The sequence below is a fragment of the Mandrillus leucophaeus genome, unplaced genomic scaffold, assembly GCF_000951045.1.
Source record: "Mandrillus leucophaeus isolate KB7577 unplaced genomic scaffold, Mleu.le_1.0 Scaffold282, whole genome shotgun sequence".
Lineage (NCBI taxonomy): Eukaryota > Metazoa > Chordata > Mammalia > Primates > Cercopithecidae > Mandrillus > Mandrillus leucophaeus.
This window is the reverse complement of record NW_012102943.1, coordinates 1,994,550-2,010,660: the sequence shown is the minus strand read 5'-3', so window position 1 is coordinate 2,010,660 and position 16,111 is coordinate 1,994,550. Positions and strand designations below refer to the sequence as shown.

The 16,111-nt window shown below is 54.0% G+C and overlaps 1 protein-coding gene across 2 annotated transcripts in view; it reads right to left on the bottom strand.

Moving 5' to 3' along the window:
• PDGFRB (platelet-derived growth factor receptor, beta polypeptide) overlaps window positions 1-5,560 on the bottom strand; it is a 42,245-nt gene extending 36,685 nt beyond the window's left edge. Inside the window, exon 1 of one of the 2 annotated variants that reach the window (XM_011985365.1) lies at window positions 5,027-5,560. The gene's annotated coding sequence lies outside the window, so the exon portion shown is untranslated. The remainder of the gene's footprint in view (window positions 1-5,026) is intronic. The other variant, XM_011985368.1, reaches the window with a different exon arrangement.
• Between the last annotated feature and the right edge of the window lie 10,551 nt (window positions 5,561-16,111).

Sequence of the window (16,111 nt, the reverse complement as noted above, 5' to 3'; positions counted from 1 at the left end):
AAGTCCTTTTCATCTCTGACATTCAGGAACTTTCAGACCCCCTGACCCTCCCAAGGGACAGCCCTCTCCATCACAGGGCGGAGCAGCTGGTACCTCTGGCAGATAAAATGTTCTGGGCACCTGAGACATCAAATAGCCCTGATGTGAACTGAGGAGAGGAGAGGATTTTCATTCGGTTAAAGCAATACACCTTGATTTTCAGTCTCCTGCACCAGGCTGGGGGTGGGCTGCCCCAGGAAGCATCTGGTGGATGTGGGCGTCGGGCGCAGGGCGGGCTCTGGGGCCAGGGCTTGGAGATTCAGGAAGTCTTTATCCTGAGAATCTGTGCCTGAGGGCTCAGGAGGGATGTGAGGTGGGCTTCTATACTGGAAGCAACAAGTATGCGAATTTCACACCCACTCCCACCAGAGGTAGGTCCCTGCGTCCATTCCTCCCCTCACCTCTGGATCCCATCACTCATCTGGGCCCAAGTCTTGCTTCCTCTTGAAATTAGAGCATATGAGGTTCGAAAACTCAGCACTGGAAGAGACCTAAGGGTTACAGCATCCACACACAGCCCCTAGTGGGCCCACCTCTCCGACCTTCCCTGCTCAGTATCCCAGGAAAATGGGCATGTGGGCTCTGTGGGAGCCCTCTGAGCTCCTCAAGAAACTGAGCACTTTAAGGGGCCACACTAATCGTCAGAAAGTTCCTCCTTGTTATTGCAGGTTAAAGTTTTCCATTAGTGATCATCGATCCTGACCTCCTTCTGTAATGTGTAGAGAAAGGGTAAGAAAAAAACCCTTTCATTGTGAAGTTAAATATGCATGATCCCTGAGTACACAGCAAGGCTTGTGCAGCTGCCAATCTGGGCTGGCGTGGCTTGGAATCCTGAAATTGTTGTAGGGCTGGAAGAAAGCTTTACCATCATCTGGGTCAACCTCCTTGTTTGACTGATGGGAAAACTGAGGCCCCAGGAGGGAACGCCTTGTGCACAGTCCCATAGGGTTCTAAAGTCTGATGACTACCTCTGGAATGCTGAGGGCCCCCACAGCTGAGGCACATTCTCAGGGTTTACACTGGATCCCCAGGGGCATCCCAGGCCCCATCCAGCCTCTCATCAAGGGGATCTGGAGTCAGAAACACCCAGGTGCAAATCCCAGCTCTGCCACTTCTGAGCTGTGGGACTTTAGGCAACTGACTCTGCGCACTTTCTCAGCTGTAAAATGGGGAGAGTTTAGCCGGGCGCGGTGGCTCACATCTGTAATCCCAGCACTTTGGGAGGCTGAGGTGGGCGGATCACCTGAGGTCAGGTAGTTCGAGACCAGCCTGGCCAACATAGTGAAACCCTATCTCTACTAAAAATACAATAATTAGCCAGGCATAGTGGCAGGCACCTATAATCCCAACTGCTTGGGAGGCTGAGGCAGGAGAATCACTTGAGCCTGGGAGGCGGAGGTTGCGGTGAACCAAGATCGCACCATTGCACTCCAGCCTGGGCAACACAGTAAGACTCCATCTAAAAAAAAAAAAAAAAAAAAGTGGGAAGAGTTTATAGATCTAATTCTGCAGTTGCTGTGAAGGTTAAATTTTTTTTTTTTTTTTTTTTTTGAGACAGAGTCTTGCCCTGTCGCTCAGGCTCACTGCAATCTCCGCCTCCTGGGTTCAAGCGATTCTAGTGCCTCAGCTTCCCAAGTAGCTGGGATTACAGGTGCATGCATCACATCCAGCTAATTTCTGTATTTTTAGTAGAGATGGGGTTTCACCATATTGGCCAGGCTTGTCTCAAACTCCTGACTTCAGGTGATCCACCCGCCTCGGTCTCCCAAAGTGCTAGGATTACAAGTGTGAGCCACCGTGCCCAGCCTTGATGGTTAAATTAATCCAGTATTTATTAAGAACATCCCGAATGCCCCGCATGTTCCAAGAGCTGAGGAATACAGCAGCAACTCTGAGGTAACGATGTAAAGCACAATTGAAGTAGACACAGAAAGTACTAAGAACAGGTTGGTTCCTGTTATATAATCCTGCTCACACTGCTTCCTAGCTGAGGTGCTACAAACCCTGACCCTGGGAAGGGGCCCAACACCCTTTCCCTTCCCTCCTAACACTGTGGGTCAGAAGGCAGGGGGCACTGAAAAAAGATTCCCATTCCAAGAACCCACTGCCCACTGGGTTCTGAATCATATGCAAGAAATGGGTGGGCATTTCAGAAGACCTTTTCATCCGTTTCTCCCTCCCCACTGCACTGAGCAGCAGCCTGTTCTGAGCAAATGCCCAGAGCACCCTCCTTTAGCCTAGGAGGCGGCTGGTCTCAGAGTCAGACTGTGGCCCGTGCCTGGAGGATGGACACGGATCTTTGGAACGTACATGGTGTCCAGGTCCCTTCCATGGGCAGAGCCTTTTGTAGATTGTAGACTAATTTCATAACCAAGTGTTCCAATGCAGGAGGCTGGGAGAGCAGTGGCTCTCCCAGTCGGTGGCCAGAGGTCCAGCTGTGAAGTGCAGGAACTGTGGTAAGCACCTTGCCAATGCTGTTGTCTCACGGAGCCCACACACAGTCCTGCTGCTCACGGACAAGGAGATTGAGGCCCAGAGAGGCAAGGTGCTGCCCCAGGGTCACACAGTCAGCCAGAAACTGGCTCGGGGTCAGTGCATAGTCATCTGATGCCCCAGCCTGGTGCTGTTTACCCACAGCACTCGCTGCCTACCAGCTGTGGAAGGCGCCCAGAGTTGGGATGTGGGGGGTCTGAGGTTAGCCACACGGTGGATTTGTATCAAGCCAGGGCAAGCACTGGGTCTCCTGACTCTGGATCCACGGTGCTTTCCGCTGCCTGTCCCACATCTGCGGGCAATTATAAGTCCCAGCTCTTCTTCCCACAGAGGAGGGGGGCTGCTGATAACTGCTGTCTGGGAGGAGGGTGCTGACCAGATGGTCTCCTTCCTCTCCCAGGACTAAGCCAGGGCCTGGGCAGACCCTTGGAGCAGTCAGACCTGAGGCTGCACTTTCTGCTGGAGAAGGTGCTGAAGCCAGGAGCAGGCTCTGCAGGAGGTCGGAGATTCTTCCCTCTGACTAGGAGCTTCCCGGAGAGCACGAGGTAAGCCCTTAGAGTCAGGCAGGCTTCAGCCTAAACACCACCTCGACTCACCGTATGGCCTTGGGAAAGTCACTTAGCCTCTCCAGACCGCAGCTTCCTCATCTACAAAAAGGAGGTAGTAACACTGATTTCAAAAACTTGCCATGAGGACTCCAAGGTGTGTGAGGTACCAGGCTCTATGCCTGCATGAGGTAGATGTTCAGGGACTGTATGTCCCTGAAGGCTATGGCTTTTGGGTCTCCCGCTTGGAGACAGGGGAGGACTGTGTGACTTCAGAACTTGTCACTAGAAGCCTCTGTGCAATCAGGAGGTCACAGAGGGAAGCAGACATACTCCTCCCTGCTTGCAATGGAGAAATGCCGCCTGGAGGAGCCACACGATGTCCTGGAAGGGCACCTGTGAGAAGGCTGGAGGCCTGGGTGCTAGTCTCACACTTGGGAGCAGAAGGTCTTCAGTGAGCTCCCCCTTCCTTTCACCAGGACACTTTCTCAGTCCCACTGCCTATCCAGGGCTGGGCACTGGGGGCAGAGCACAGGATGGGGAAACCTTAAACCTTTCCCCAGCAGAAAGTGCAGCCTCAGGTCTGCTGCTGGGGCCTGAACAATCTCTGATGAACAAACAGAACATAAACAGATCACCAACAGGGGAGGGCCAAGTAACATGGATTCAGCACAAAGTGCATGGCTAGCACTTGGAAGACAGGAAGAACCTGGGAAGGCTGCCTGGAAGAGGTGGAGTATGGAATATCCCTGAAAGAAAAGTGATGAAGAAGGGCATTCCAGGAAGGGGGAAGAGGGAGGGCAAATGCCCACAAGCAGGATGGTGCACATTCCTTCTGGGAATTCTGGGATCTGACTGGCGGGAACAAAAGGCCCAAGTCTGGAGTAATGGGGCACAGGGAGATTCCAACCTCTCCAGGTTGTGCCACTTACTAGCTGTGTGGTTACAGTTATGTGGCTGCCTGAGCCTCAGATTCCTCATGTATAAAACGAAGGTAAAAACAGTCACTGCCTCTGGGGTTGCTGGTGAGCATTACATGAGATCAGTCTCATAAAGCACTCAGCACAGTCGCGGCGTGCAGTAAGTGTCAAGCAGTGGCAGCCTCTGTTAGGAGCTGGGAGTTTCTCCAGGCACTGGGGAGCCATAGGCGGATCTTGGGCAGGGAAGTGGTGTGATCGGATTTATGCTTTAGAATGGCATGGAGAAGGAGTAGAGTCCAGAAGGAGGGAGGACAACGAGGAGGCCTGAGCAGCTGCCTGGGACCAAAGGAAATGGCCCACTGGCTGATCCCTTCTTCACAGAGGAGCCCCCCAGATCTGACAATCAGGTCGCAGCCCCCGGTCCCCAGCCCCAGCAGCATGACCGCTAAGGGGTTGCCATGGCCCCCCATCGCCCTTGAACTTTCCTAGCCCTCAAACTTTTCTAGCTGCTGGGGGTTTAGAAGGATATCTTAGGAATCTAGAAAATTTGCAAATCCATTTGAATCCCCAAAGGTTGCCTGGTGGCTGACTGGCCTAAAGCCAGACTGATTCTTAGAAACAAGGCTTGGGCCGAGGAACAGCGGCTATGGTCCTGAAGTCCCCAGTCCCCGCTTTCTGTGTACCCTTCTCCCAATTCCCCTCTCCCGCTCCTCCCAGCTCTCCCCACTCCCCATTGACTGTGCTGTGCTTTGGAGGCCCCCACTCAGCGCCCAGAAACCCCTGAGAGTTTTTGATGAAGGCAGGGGCAGCAGGGATGATGAGGTGGAGGCCACTCACCCCAGAGCAGGGGAAAGGAGAAAACTGCCTCCTCCAACCCTGACATCACCCAGTCTCCCAGCCTCCTCTCATCTGGTTTTATTAAAAATGTCTTCCTTTTTTTTTTTTTTTTTTTGCCTACTCAAAGAGATGCAGGCTAGGGCAAAGGGACAGGGCATGGGGCTGGGGTTCCCACTTTTTTCCAGTGCTTACCTTGCTGCTGATGGCTTCTGGTGTGGGCAGAGTTCCAGGCTCTGGACAGTCACCCCCTCCAGGAAGTCCTCCTTACTGCCCTCTGCCTGTTATCAAGTTTGGAGTTTCTGTTATCAGAAAGTCTGCTGGTCCCAGAGTGGGTAACAGCTGGGTAGAAGGCCAGGCAGGACCGTTGCAGGCTCCTGAAGGCTCAGGAGAACGGAGGGATGGAGGGAGGGGACTGCTGCAGGGAAGAGGAGCGGCCCAGCTTCGCCTCACTCCCCAAGCATCCTTCGGGAGGAGCAGAGCCGCCAGAGGGGCCGCCCTGGGTCTGGCTGTCTGTGTTGGGCAGGGCGAGCGCAGGCTGCTGCTGGGCAGCTGGGCTGAGGGGCCGGCTCTCTCCTCCTCGTTGTTGATCTCCTCTCTGGCTCCAAGTTGCTCACAGAGCGATCCTGGGTCCCAGATAGGGCGGGCAGTCACTGCTGGCTGCTGGCAGCCTCAGGAGCTCACACCACTGTGGGCTTCCATGCCCCACCCCGCCTTCCCCCGCCACTTTGGGGGAAAGGCTGCAGGGCGGCTTCTGATTGGCCCAGCTGGGAGAAGGGGGGCGGTGGGGCAGGGAGGGTGGACGCGTGCGTCTGTTTTCAATTTCAGGGTTTTTTTCCCCCTCTCTCTTTCTTTTCCCCCAAGTTTCTTGTTTTTCTTCTTTTCCCTCTGCTTACTCCCTCCCGTCGCCCGTTCTCTCAGGATGTGAGGGGATGCTTAAAAATTCCACAGCCCACGCCAGCCGCCAGCCGCTGAGTCACTTTTGTCAAAGAGTGGCCTGGACCCCACTTGCCTGATGCCCATCTCGGGTGGCTGCCTCCCCTTGCCATGGCACCCAGGGAGAGTCATATCTCAGTGCCTCAGTTTCCCCATCTGTAAAGGAGACTGATCATCTCTGTGGTTGATTCAGTCAACCTTCATTCATTGAGCAAGCATACTGAGTGCTTACTATGTTCTAACACTGTACTGAGTGCTGGGAACAGAGCAAGACATGGTCCTGACCTCAGAAGCACCCAGGCTAGTGAGCGAGATATTCACTGGGCAAGCAGGTGTCCGGTGGGCAGACAGGAGGCTGGCAGTGCATTTAGAGGGACCCTTAATGGAGGCCTGAGAGAATCAGAGAGCACTGCTGAGAAGAGGTGACGTGGAGGAGACGGAAAGATCCTCCAAGATGATCAGCCATTTTTCAGAAGGACAAACCAAGGCCCAGGAGTGAATTGGCACAGAGAGGGAACGTGATTTGGTCAAGGTCATCCAGCACAGATCGGATATCTCTGGGTATTGACAGATACATTCCTTTTCGTGTCTCAAAGCCCCTGGGGTGTAAGGAGAGGATTATTTACCCCATTTTATAGATGGGGACACTGAGGCCCAGAAGAGCAAAATAAGCTTCCCAAGCTTACACAGCAATGGCAGAGCTGGGGCAGAACTAGGTCTCATGAGTCACATGATGGAAGAGACATAAGTCATCTGACCCCCACCCAAGACCCCCATTCCAGTGTAGATGAACCCCCTGCCCTGCTTTCTTCCTAGGTTCCCCCTGTGGCTCTTTCATTCAGTCACTCAACAAGATACTTTTGAGGATCTGTTTTGTTCCGTTTCCATTCTCTGGCTCTTCTTTCCCACCAGGGTCTGCCAAGACTCCTCCAGTTCCCCCGGCTGGATCTCTTCTCAGCCTCTCAGATCAGAAGACATCTCCAGTTACAGACTCCTAACCCTCAGATGCCAAAGGGCATTATTTTAGAAGGGCATATAGAGTGGGCTCACCACCCCTGCTCCCACTACTGTACACACGGGGTAACTGAATTCCAGAGGGTGAAGAAAGGTGTCCCAGGTGACACAGGTAGAGGCCGGCTCTGCCCTCCTTCCACTCTCCCCTCTGCACCGCTAAGTCTTTCCTCCTCAGCTTCCCCCAGGCCCCTGTTCACAGAGCAGGGGATTTGCCTGAGCTGGGATTCCATGCCCACCACAGTCAACAATCTTGCAATCATTTCTTGGTCTAGTCCCAATCGGGATTGCCCAGCAGAGCATCTGGGCTGGACCATATGGAAGGAGAAGTGTTCTCAGACTGGCTCCCTGCCACGGGTTGGGGACCAAAAGAGTACCCCAAGAGAGGGGGCCTGGCCAGGTATTTGTGGCAGCAAGGTCGTAGGGGAATGTGAAAAGATCCTACAGGCCACAAGGTCAGGCTTGCACAGGGATTTCTTGTGCCCAAAGACTCCGTCAGAAATTTACGACTCCCCTCCTAGCATCTGCCTGGGCCATTCACCTGTGAAGCCTTGGCTGACCCTCTGCAGCCTGGCCAGCCTGGGGTAAGCCAGGAGACACACCAACCCCTAATCCCCAAAGAAGCTAGTCTGGGAGTCAGAAGACCCAGCCACAGACTTATTGGGAGACCTTGAATAGGTCCCTTGCCCTTCCTGAGCCTCAGTTTCCCTATCTGTTTATAACAGGTGTGGACTCACTATGCTACAAGGCCCTTGGGATGGTCTGTCTGCAATTTCCCTTAGAGCGGGACTCTAGTAAGGGAGAGGAGGTTGGTGAGCCCTACGGCAGGGGTACAGCTGGGGGCCAGAGATGCAGCACAGAGGGGAGGGGCAGTTGGCGGTGGCTCCCCTGAGAAGCTGGCGGCCTCCGGTTTCCGGCCAGCCCAGCCGTCCTGAGGCCCATCTGGAATTACTTAGCCCCTACCACCATTAACCCTTGGTGGGCACCAGGACTGTCATTCCTCTTCTCAACTGAGATATGGGTGGGAGGCGCAGAGCTATAGGGAGCACCCCAGGGCACTCGTCAAGGACAGGACAATTGAGGCAAAAGTATCATGATTGAGAGAGGAGGTTGGAAAGCTACAGATAGAGCTGGGTTTGAATCCCAGCTGCTCCAGTTTCAAGCTACATGAGCTTAGGCAAATCACTTAAACTCCTGGGCCTTGGTTTCCTCCTCTGGAAAATGGAGATAAGTCAGAGACTCTTCGATTTGTACAAAGGACTTAGTACATTGCCTGGAAGTGTTATTACTGAAATAGTGAGTTCCCTCATTCGAGCAGCATTTCATCACTGTGTCTCTCTGGGCCAAGCCCTCCCTTTTCTGGGTCTTGCATTCCCCTTGTGCACTCTGCCTTCAGGGGCAATGGACAGGGCACATGGGCAGTGCAGCATCATCACCCTGGGGTGGTCAGCGTGGCCCCCCGCCCCACTGTGGACAGGATAAGCTATGAGCATCCTCACACCTGCCCAGATATGGGGAGCCCAGTACAGCCTTGGACAAGGCTGTCTTGGGGAAGGTTGGGCTGCGAGTGGGTGGGCAGAGCATGGAATATGGGGAGCCCTGCCTGAGGTGGACTGGGATGGGGTGCAGTGGGAGAGGGGGGCTCTGGGCCTTAGGGTTCCACACTACCCTCCCCCACAGCACAGTGGCACACTCAAGAGTTAAATATCTGGACTTTGATGATGGCAGCTCCAACCCAGCTCCACCACTTCCCAGCCATGTGATGCTGGGCGATGATATTACCTGAGCTCTCTGAGCCTCAGTACCTTCAACTGTGAAATGGGGACACACGTGCCTACCTCACGGGGTTGTGGAGAGACCTGAATAAGCCATGCCCACAGGCATTTTGTCTAGCCCTCAAGCAAAACAAGAAAGTGCCACAAAAGGTGACTGATCCAGCCGGTACAGTGGTTCACGCCTGTAATCCTAGCACTTTGGGAGCCTGAAGCCGGCAGATCACCTGAGGTCGGGAGTTTGAGACCAGCCTGGCCAACATGGAGAAATCCCATCTCTACTAAAAATACAAAATTAGCTGGGTGTGGTGGCGCATGCCTGTAATCCCAGCTACTCGGGAGGCTGAGGCTGGAGAATTGCTTGAACCCGGGAGGCAAACGTTGCGGTGAGCTGAGATCGCACTATTGCACTCCAGTCTGGGAAACAAGAGCGAAACTCCACCTCAAAAAAAAAAAAAAAAAAAAAAAAATGGTGACTGATCCTCAGGTGTTACCAAGAGCTGCTGTCATAGAAGTCCACCATCAGGGCTGGAGGGAAGCTCACCAACATGCTCATTTCACAGCCAGTATGACTGAGGCCAGTGATGGAAAGGAACTTGTGCAAGGCCTTGTGATGTGTCAGCCACAGACTGGGACTGGAACCGCGGCTTTCTGTCTAGACTCATAGGCCCATGCTCTTCCCCAGAGGAGGGAACCAGGCTGAACAGACCCCTGTGCTAAGACCCCCCGCCCACCCACACTTGTCAGAGCCAGAGCGGAAGCTGCAGCTCTCAGTGGGGCAGGGGGAGGGAACCGGAAAGGGAGCCTGAGTGGGAGAATTCCCAGGAGGCTGCTCAGTCCTCACTCAGGCAGGCCAGCGGCCACCACATCTGGCTCTCCCACGCTCCCGGCTCTGCCCCCACTCCCAGGCTCCCCAGGCAGGGTTATGGGGTGGGGGAGGGGGTGATAAGGAAGCAGCAGACATATCCCAGGCTCTAACACAGTCATCTTAGATGTCAGGGCCCTAAGATGTGTCCCTTCTGCTGGCATGGAAACTGAGGCCCAGAGAGTGGAGGGAACTCGTCTGAGGTTCACAGTAGTGGTGAGGGAAGCTAGAATACAGGACTCCTGATCCCCAGCCCAGATCCTTCCACCCATGCGTGCCCTGAGCGGAGCAGGTAGATCCTTGTGCCTGTGGCTGGAGAGCCAGAGGGGCACAGAGTGGGAACTTTCCCCCTACCTCCTGGACACTCAGTGTAGTGGCTTTCTGAGTGGGCAAAGGACCAGTGGGGGCCTTGGGCCACATTCCCTCCCTAGATTCCTAGGACTGTCTTACTGAGCCGGACTGTAGCCACCGAGGCCTGCCAGGATCCCAGGAGATAAAGGCTTCAAGACACTGCCTGTTCAGCCTCTCCCCGCCCCCTTGCTGGCCTCCCTTTCAGTGCCCCAGGACCGTGGGCAACTGAAGTGTGTTCGTCTGGTACACGCAGATGGCTCACAGATCCCTGGAGGAGCAGGGCCCTCACCCTCACTGGGTGTGCTGGCTCCTAAGGTCCGGAGAGCACCAGAACCTTTTTGAGGGCACACAGCAGGCTTACAGTGGGGCCTCTCCATGTAACATCCAGTTATCACTAAGATAACTGTTTCTCCAACCATCCATCCATGTGATAGAAGTTAATTGAGGACCTACTATGTACCCTGTCCTCCTGTCCTCACAGAGTTCACAAGCAAACACCAAGGAAACCACAAATTAATAATATTAGATTGTGATGAGTGCGATGTAAGAGACAGAGAGAATGATGAGCCGGGTGGATGGGAGTTCTTGCTCAGGTACAGTAGGACTTCTGTGGGGAGGAAACAGGCCTGTGAGGCCACACACATGCAGGAGTAGGAACAGTGTTCCAGGCAGGGGGAAAAGCATTTGCAAAAGCTTGGAGGCCAGAGAGATCTTGATGTGTTTGAACAAAGAAAAAAGAATGGTTGAGGCAGAGAGCGGGCAGAGTGGGGTAGAAGGTTGGAGAGGCGGTCATTGGCCAGGCATCAGGGCTTTGTGGGCCCGAGAGAGTCTGACTTTTATCCTGAGGGTCAGTAGGGGCCACTGCAGGATTTTAAACAGGGAACTGATGAGACCAGGTCACCAAGGTGCACTGCGGAGGATGTACTAAAGAGGGCAGGAGGGAGGCAGGGGACGAGTGTGGAGGCTGCAGTGGCCGATCATGAACTGAGCGCTGCGTGCACACACACCCCTGCTCCGTGCTTCCCCCAACTCTTTATCCACCTGAGAGGCTGCAGGAATGCATCTCAACAGGGAGTCTGGGCTTCAGGGTCCCAGCCTGTGTGTGGCCACTTGACTCACAGTATGGCCCTTTTCCTTCCCCGGCCTCTGTATCCTCTGAACAGTGGGTCACACACAGTGCTCCTCTGATAAGGACATCTATGCCCTGGGCCTCCGGTTCTAGCATGTCCTCTGCTACCTAAGTGTCTGTGTCCTGGGGTCTGCCACGCTTCCCTGCACCACTGTTTCCCTAGGACAATCAGTGCCGTCTGGGCATTACTGAGACAAGGCAACAACTGTCTGGCGAGTCCTCCAGCAGTACCCAGGAGTGCCAGCAGGTGGCGCCTCCAGCCCCTGGAGGGGTAGGAGGAGAAGAAAGGCATTGGGAGGAGAGAGGCTTCTGGAAGGCAAAGATGCCTCACAGGAGCCCCCCTCCTTCCCCGCATCTGTCCCTACCTGGAGGTGGGCAGGGCAGGAATTAAGATCCCCGATTCTGAGGTGGAAGCAGGGACTCAGAGAGAGGAGTTAACGTGTCCAAGGTCACAGAGCGAGACTGAGGCTTGGCTGGGATGGGCCCCCAGTCCAAAGCTCTTGGACTACAGTCCAGAGAGAACTTCAAGAGGCTGGCGGTGCGGCGCAGTGGGCCTAACACTGGCCCTGGTGCCCACCAACTTCTCTTAGGCAAACTATTTCCAACAGAAAGCTGAGCCCAGAAACTTGTCTCTTCTAGGGCCATAAACCTGATTGAAAAACCAAGTTATCACTAAGATCTTTATGAGGCCATCAGCTCTGTGCCCCACCCCAGGAGGCCCTGGCTGGGTGTGTGAGAGCAGCCTGTAGGGAGGGCTTCCAGGGGGAAGCGGGGCCTACCCGGGAGTCAGAAGAAGGAGGGGTCCAATAAACAGCCACTCCCAGGGGCAGGGGATGTCAGAGAGGAAGAGGCTGCCCACAAGACAGGGTAGACAGGGCCTTCTCCACGCACAGAGCCACACTGGACTGCTATCCCAGTCCCAGTGAGCACAGGGGGAGACTGAGGCCCAGGGGCTCAGGGTCACAAGGCGAGTCAGAAGCCAAGGTGGGAAGACCTGCAATTTCAGACTCCCACCCTGGGTCATTTAAACAAGGTTACAGTGTCCTGGTTGGAGGGAAACTGGCGGTGCCACATCAGCGCTGGCTCAGGACTTCTACAGGGGGTCCACCTAGGGGTGAGGGCCAAGGGAGAGCAGAGGCTTTTTTGCATGAAGAAGTCAGAAGAGGAAGAGGAACCAGCTATTTGTTTAAGCAAAATCCCAACTAACAAACTAGGGGGCAGGGAGGCACACACAGCTCACTATCCTGCCAGTGGGGGCCAGACGTAGAAGAAAGAAAAACTTTAGCTGGGTATGGTGGCTCACACCTGTAATCTCAGCACTTTGGGACGCCAAGGTGGATGGATCACCTGAGGTCAGGAGTTCGAGACCAGCCTGACCAACATGGAGAAACCCCGTGTCTACTAAAAATATAAAATTAGCCGGGCATGGTGGCAGACACTTGTAATCCCAGCTACTTGGGAGGCTGAGGCAGGACAATCGCTTGAACCCAGGAGGCGGAGGCTGCAGTGAGCCGAGATTGCTCCACTGCACTCCAGCCTGGGCAACAAGGGTGAAACTCTGTCTCAAAAAAAAAAAAAGAAAGAAAGAAAGAAAGAAAGAAAAAGAAAAACTTCCAGCTAGGACACTGACTTCTGTGTGACTTCAGGCAGGTGACTTCGCTTCCCTGAGCTCCAGCTTCCTCCCCTGCAAAATTGGGCTAACAATCAACCCCACCTCATTGTGCTACTGTGAGGAGGAACTGAGATAACACATGCAAAGGGCTTGACATGATGCCTGGCACTTAGTAAATGCTTAATACATAGCAGTGCTATTGTTGTTGTTATTATTACTCCAGCAAAATGTCAAGGGCCAAACCCTGAAATCTCAGAGAGAACTGAGCTAGGAGTCAGAAAGCCCAGTACACGGGAATCCACAGGAAGGGTGGGGGCCCAACCCAGGATGTGTTTGTGGAGTGGGAGGGACATCCACCCTGGGAGGGCACACTACTGAGGGGACCACAGAGCAGCTGGAGGGGCTCCCCAGGTCTTGGGGGTCCCTGGCTCTGCCCTCTGCCTGATCAGGAAAACAGTCTTTGCTCTGCTGGGAAAGGACTGCCGCTTTGGCCCCCAGCTCTCAGCTACCACCTAGTCCTGGCCACCATCTCCACCACTCCTGGACCCCTGCCCGGCTTCCTGCTGCTCTCTGGCGCCCCGCCTCTCCTCTGGCTCATTCTCCCCACACCAGCCACAGCTGTCTTACCGCCACTGCCCTCGGCCACTCTAACCCCTACATAATACCCTTCCGCACCCTCATCAGGCTTGTCCCACCAGGGCCTGCTCTGTCCCTTGCCGGACTCCTCTCTTGCCTCTACCACTCCAGACTGGCCTTTCAGTGCTAGGAGAACAAGTGTCCCCTCGGGCCTCAGGGCCTCTGTTCATACTGACCCTTGACCCCTGCCACCCTTCCCCACTCCCCAGGGCCTTGACTCACATGTCACTTCCTCCTGCAAGGCTTCCCTGACTCCTCCCTCTGGGTCAAATCTCCCTATTCCTGGCCCTTGCCAAGATGTAACTTTACCTTCATTTGTGATTATTTGATTCATACCTGTCCACCCCTGCCAGACCCCAACTGTAAGTACTGCAAGGGCAGGGCCTCACTCAGTACCTAACATAGTGTCAGCACAAAGGAGATGTGTTAATGCATATTTTTCAAATGGATAAATACATAAAGAAATGAATTTGTATGCCTTTCCAACCTTTAAGCCTACCATTTAGGCCTGACAGAACATACTCTTGAAAGTAGAGGGCACCTAGAGAGCACCCTTCCCCCAGGATAGACATCCTTTCCCCAGCATCCCTAACGTGAGACTGACCTCCAGCAGTCACTTACATACCTCCTGTGATGATGAGCTCACTCTCTCTCATGACAGCCCATTTCCTGACAGATGGCCCCTAACAGAGCACTTTCCTACATATGGGTGGGCTGAAATCCACATCTGTAGCCTGCAGCTTCCTCCCGGAGGTCCCAAGGCTGCCATGTCTTCCTCCCCAGACTCAGATCCCACTCCAGGTCTTCTCTTCCTGCAGTCCAAGCAGTCCCTGTTCTCTCAGCTCAGAAAGTGGAGTTCAGTCCTCTTGGGCCTCTTCTCCCTCCTCTGTGTACTTGCCAATTTCCCACCAATACCTTGAAAACTTGAGTCCTAAGCAGAGCCCAGAGCTCCAGATGACTTCTGAGAAACATTTCAGCACTGCATCCACTTCCTGACCTGGGAAAGTGGGATCTTCCCTGCTGAGGCAGCCATGTGCTCATCTGTGTCATGTGCTGATCTGCACACATGTGGACAGCCATGTGCTCCTGCAAGGTAGCCAAGGGCTCCGCCCGGTCAGCAACAGCCAGGATCTCCCTTCCCCTCTCCTACAAGCAGCCTTCATTTTGCTGCAAACACTGGGCACTACTCCTTTCCTTTCTGAGCCTCAATGCTTCTACCTGTGCAATGGAAAGGGTTCCTCTGAGCAGGAAGCGGAGGGAGCCCTGTGCTGACTGAGTCTCCGGCTCTATCACGTATCAGAGCTCCAGAAGAGCAAGAGTCTCACCAGGGCCAGCTTCCTGGGTGGGTCACCATTGCAGTCACACAGAGCCCAGTGTGTGGAAGCGCCCCGGGCTCAGGTGAATGCTCTGCTGCCACCATCCTGAAATCTTTAATCATTTTCGAACAAGGGACCTTATATTTTTTTATTTTGCTCCAGGCCTGGCAAATTATGTCCTGATCCCGAAACATCTGCCCAGCCCTGAGACGATACCTACCAGCCCCCAGCTAATATGGTGACCCAAGAGAGAGACAGGTTGAACAGATAAGACCCTGATTCTGACCTTCTTCGGGGGACCACACATCCCTGCACAATGAGAGGAACCCAGGAAATGTGGGCCCATCCAATCCCACAGGGTGCTTCTGCACAGTTCCCTGGCACAAAGCCCTTGTGGGGAGGGACCCCACCTGACTTCCTGACCCAGAGCCCTGTCCTTCATGCATTCTTCCCCAAATCCCTCAGCCTTGCCCCCACTCCCAGTTCACTGACACCCCCTCAAGTGTTCCCATCCCCCACTCCCCCTTAGGTAACTATGAAATGTTTGCCAGTCCTTAATATGGGGTGGAGGAACATGTGATGCATTTAAAATCCCAAGGGGGCTCCAGCCATAATAAATGGATCAGGGCTTTTGGATCCCGATTCACACAAACCAACTGCTAAAAAGACATTTTTGAATCAATTGGAGTACTCTGAATAAGAACTGTGTGTTAGGTAATACCCAGGAATTTGTGTTAATTTTGCTAGATGTGATAATGGCATATTATGTAAGAAAATGTCCATGTATTTTAGAGATGCATGCTGAAGTATGTAGGGGTAAAATGACATGATGTCTGGAATTTGTTTTAAAATACTTCAGAAAAGCGGGGAGTAGATGAAATAAGTATGACAAAACCTTAATAGTTGTTGAAGCGGGGTGATGGGTACACAGCAGTTCATTATACAATTCTACTTTTGTGTATGCTTGAAACTTCTCAATTAAAAAAAGAGGGTAGAGGGTCATCAAGATAATTTGCTAAAAGTTTCCTGTAATGTCCCCAGAAGACCCCCCCAACAGACACACACACACACACACACTGTGCCTTTTGAGAACTTTCTCTAGAAGGCCAACCCAGGCAATCCCCCGACTGTAAAGAAGACTCGTGTATGTATGTGCATATGTGCATTTCCCCAGAGAAAAACATCCACAGCTTCCACAACGAGAGGGGTCGTGACCCCTCCCCGCCGAAAGATTAAGGACCTGCGCTCCTACAGACGGGAGCCCTGTTTGAAGTCTGCGTTGCCCCTCACCTCAAGCTGGTCACTGTGTGAAGTTGGCCAAGAATCCCCCTGGCCCCTGGGTGCCTGTTCCTCCACCTGTAAAATGGGGCTGCAGGGCCGTCCACGCGGCCACTGGAAGGACAAGATGTTCAGGCCGCTAGGCCGCCCCCTGGCAAGTGATTTCCACTCGCAGCGCGGCCTCCACCCTCGCCCAAGACGCGCCCTCCGCGCCCCCACCCCCTCCAGGCCTTGGCCAGTCCACCTCCCGCTTGGGGCGGCAATTTGTCTCCTTTTGAACCCCCCCGCCCCCGACGGGTTTCCCCCTTTGATTCGCGGCCCGGAGGCTTCCCCCCGCTTTGAAATGCAAACCCGCCTCGGCTGGGGCCGCGGGC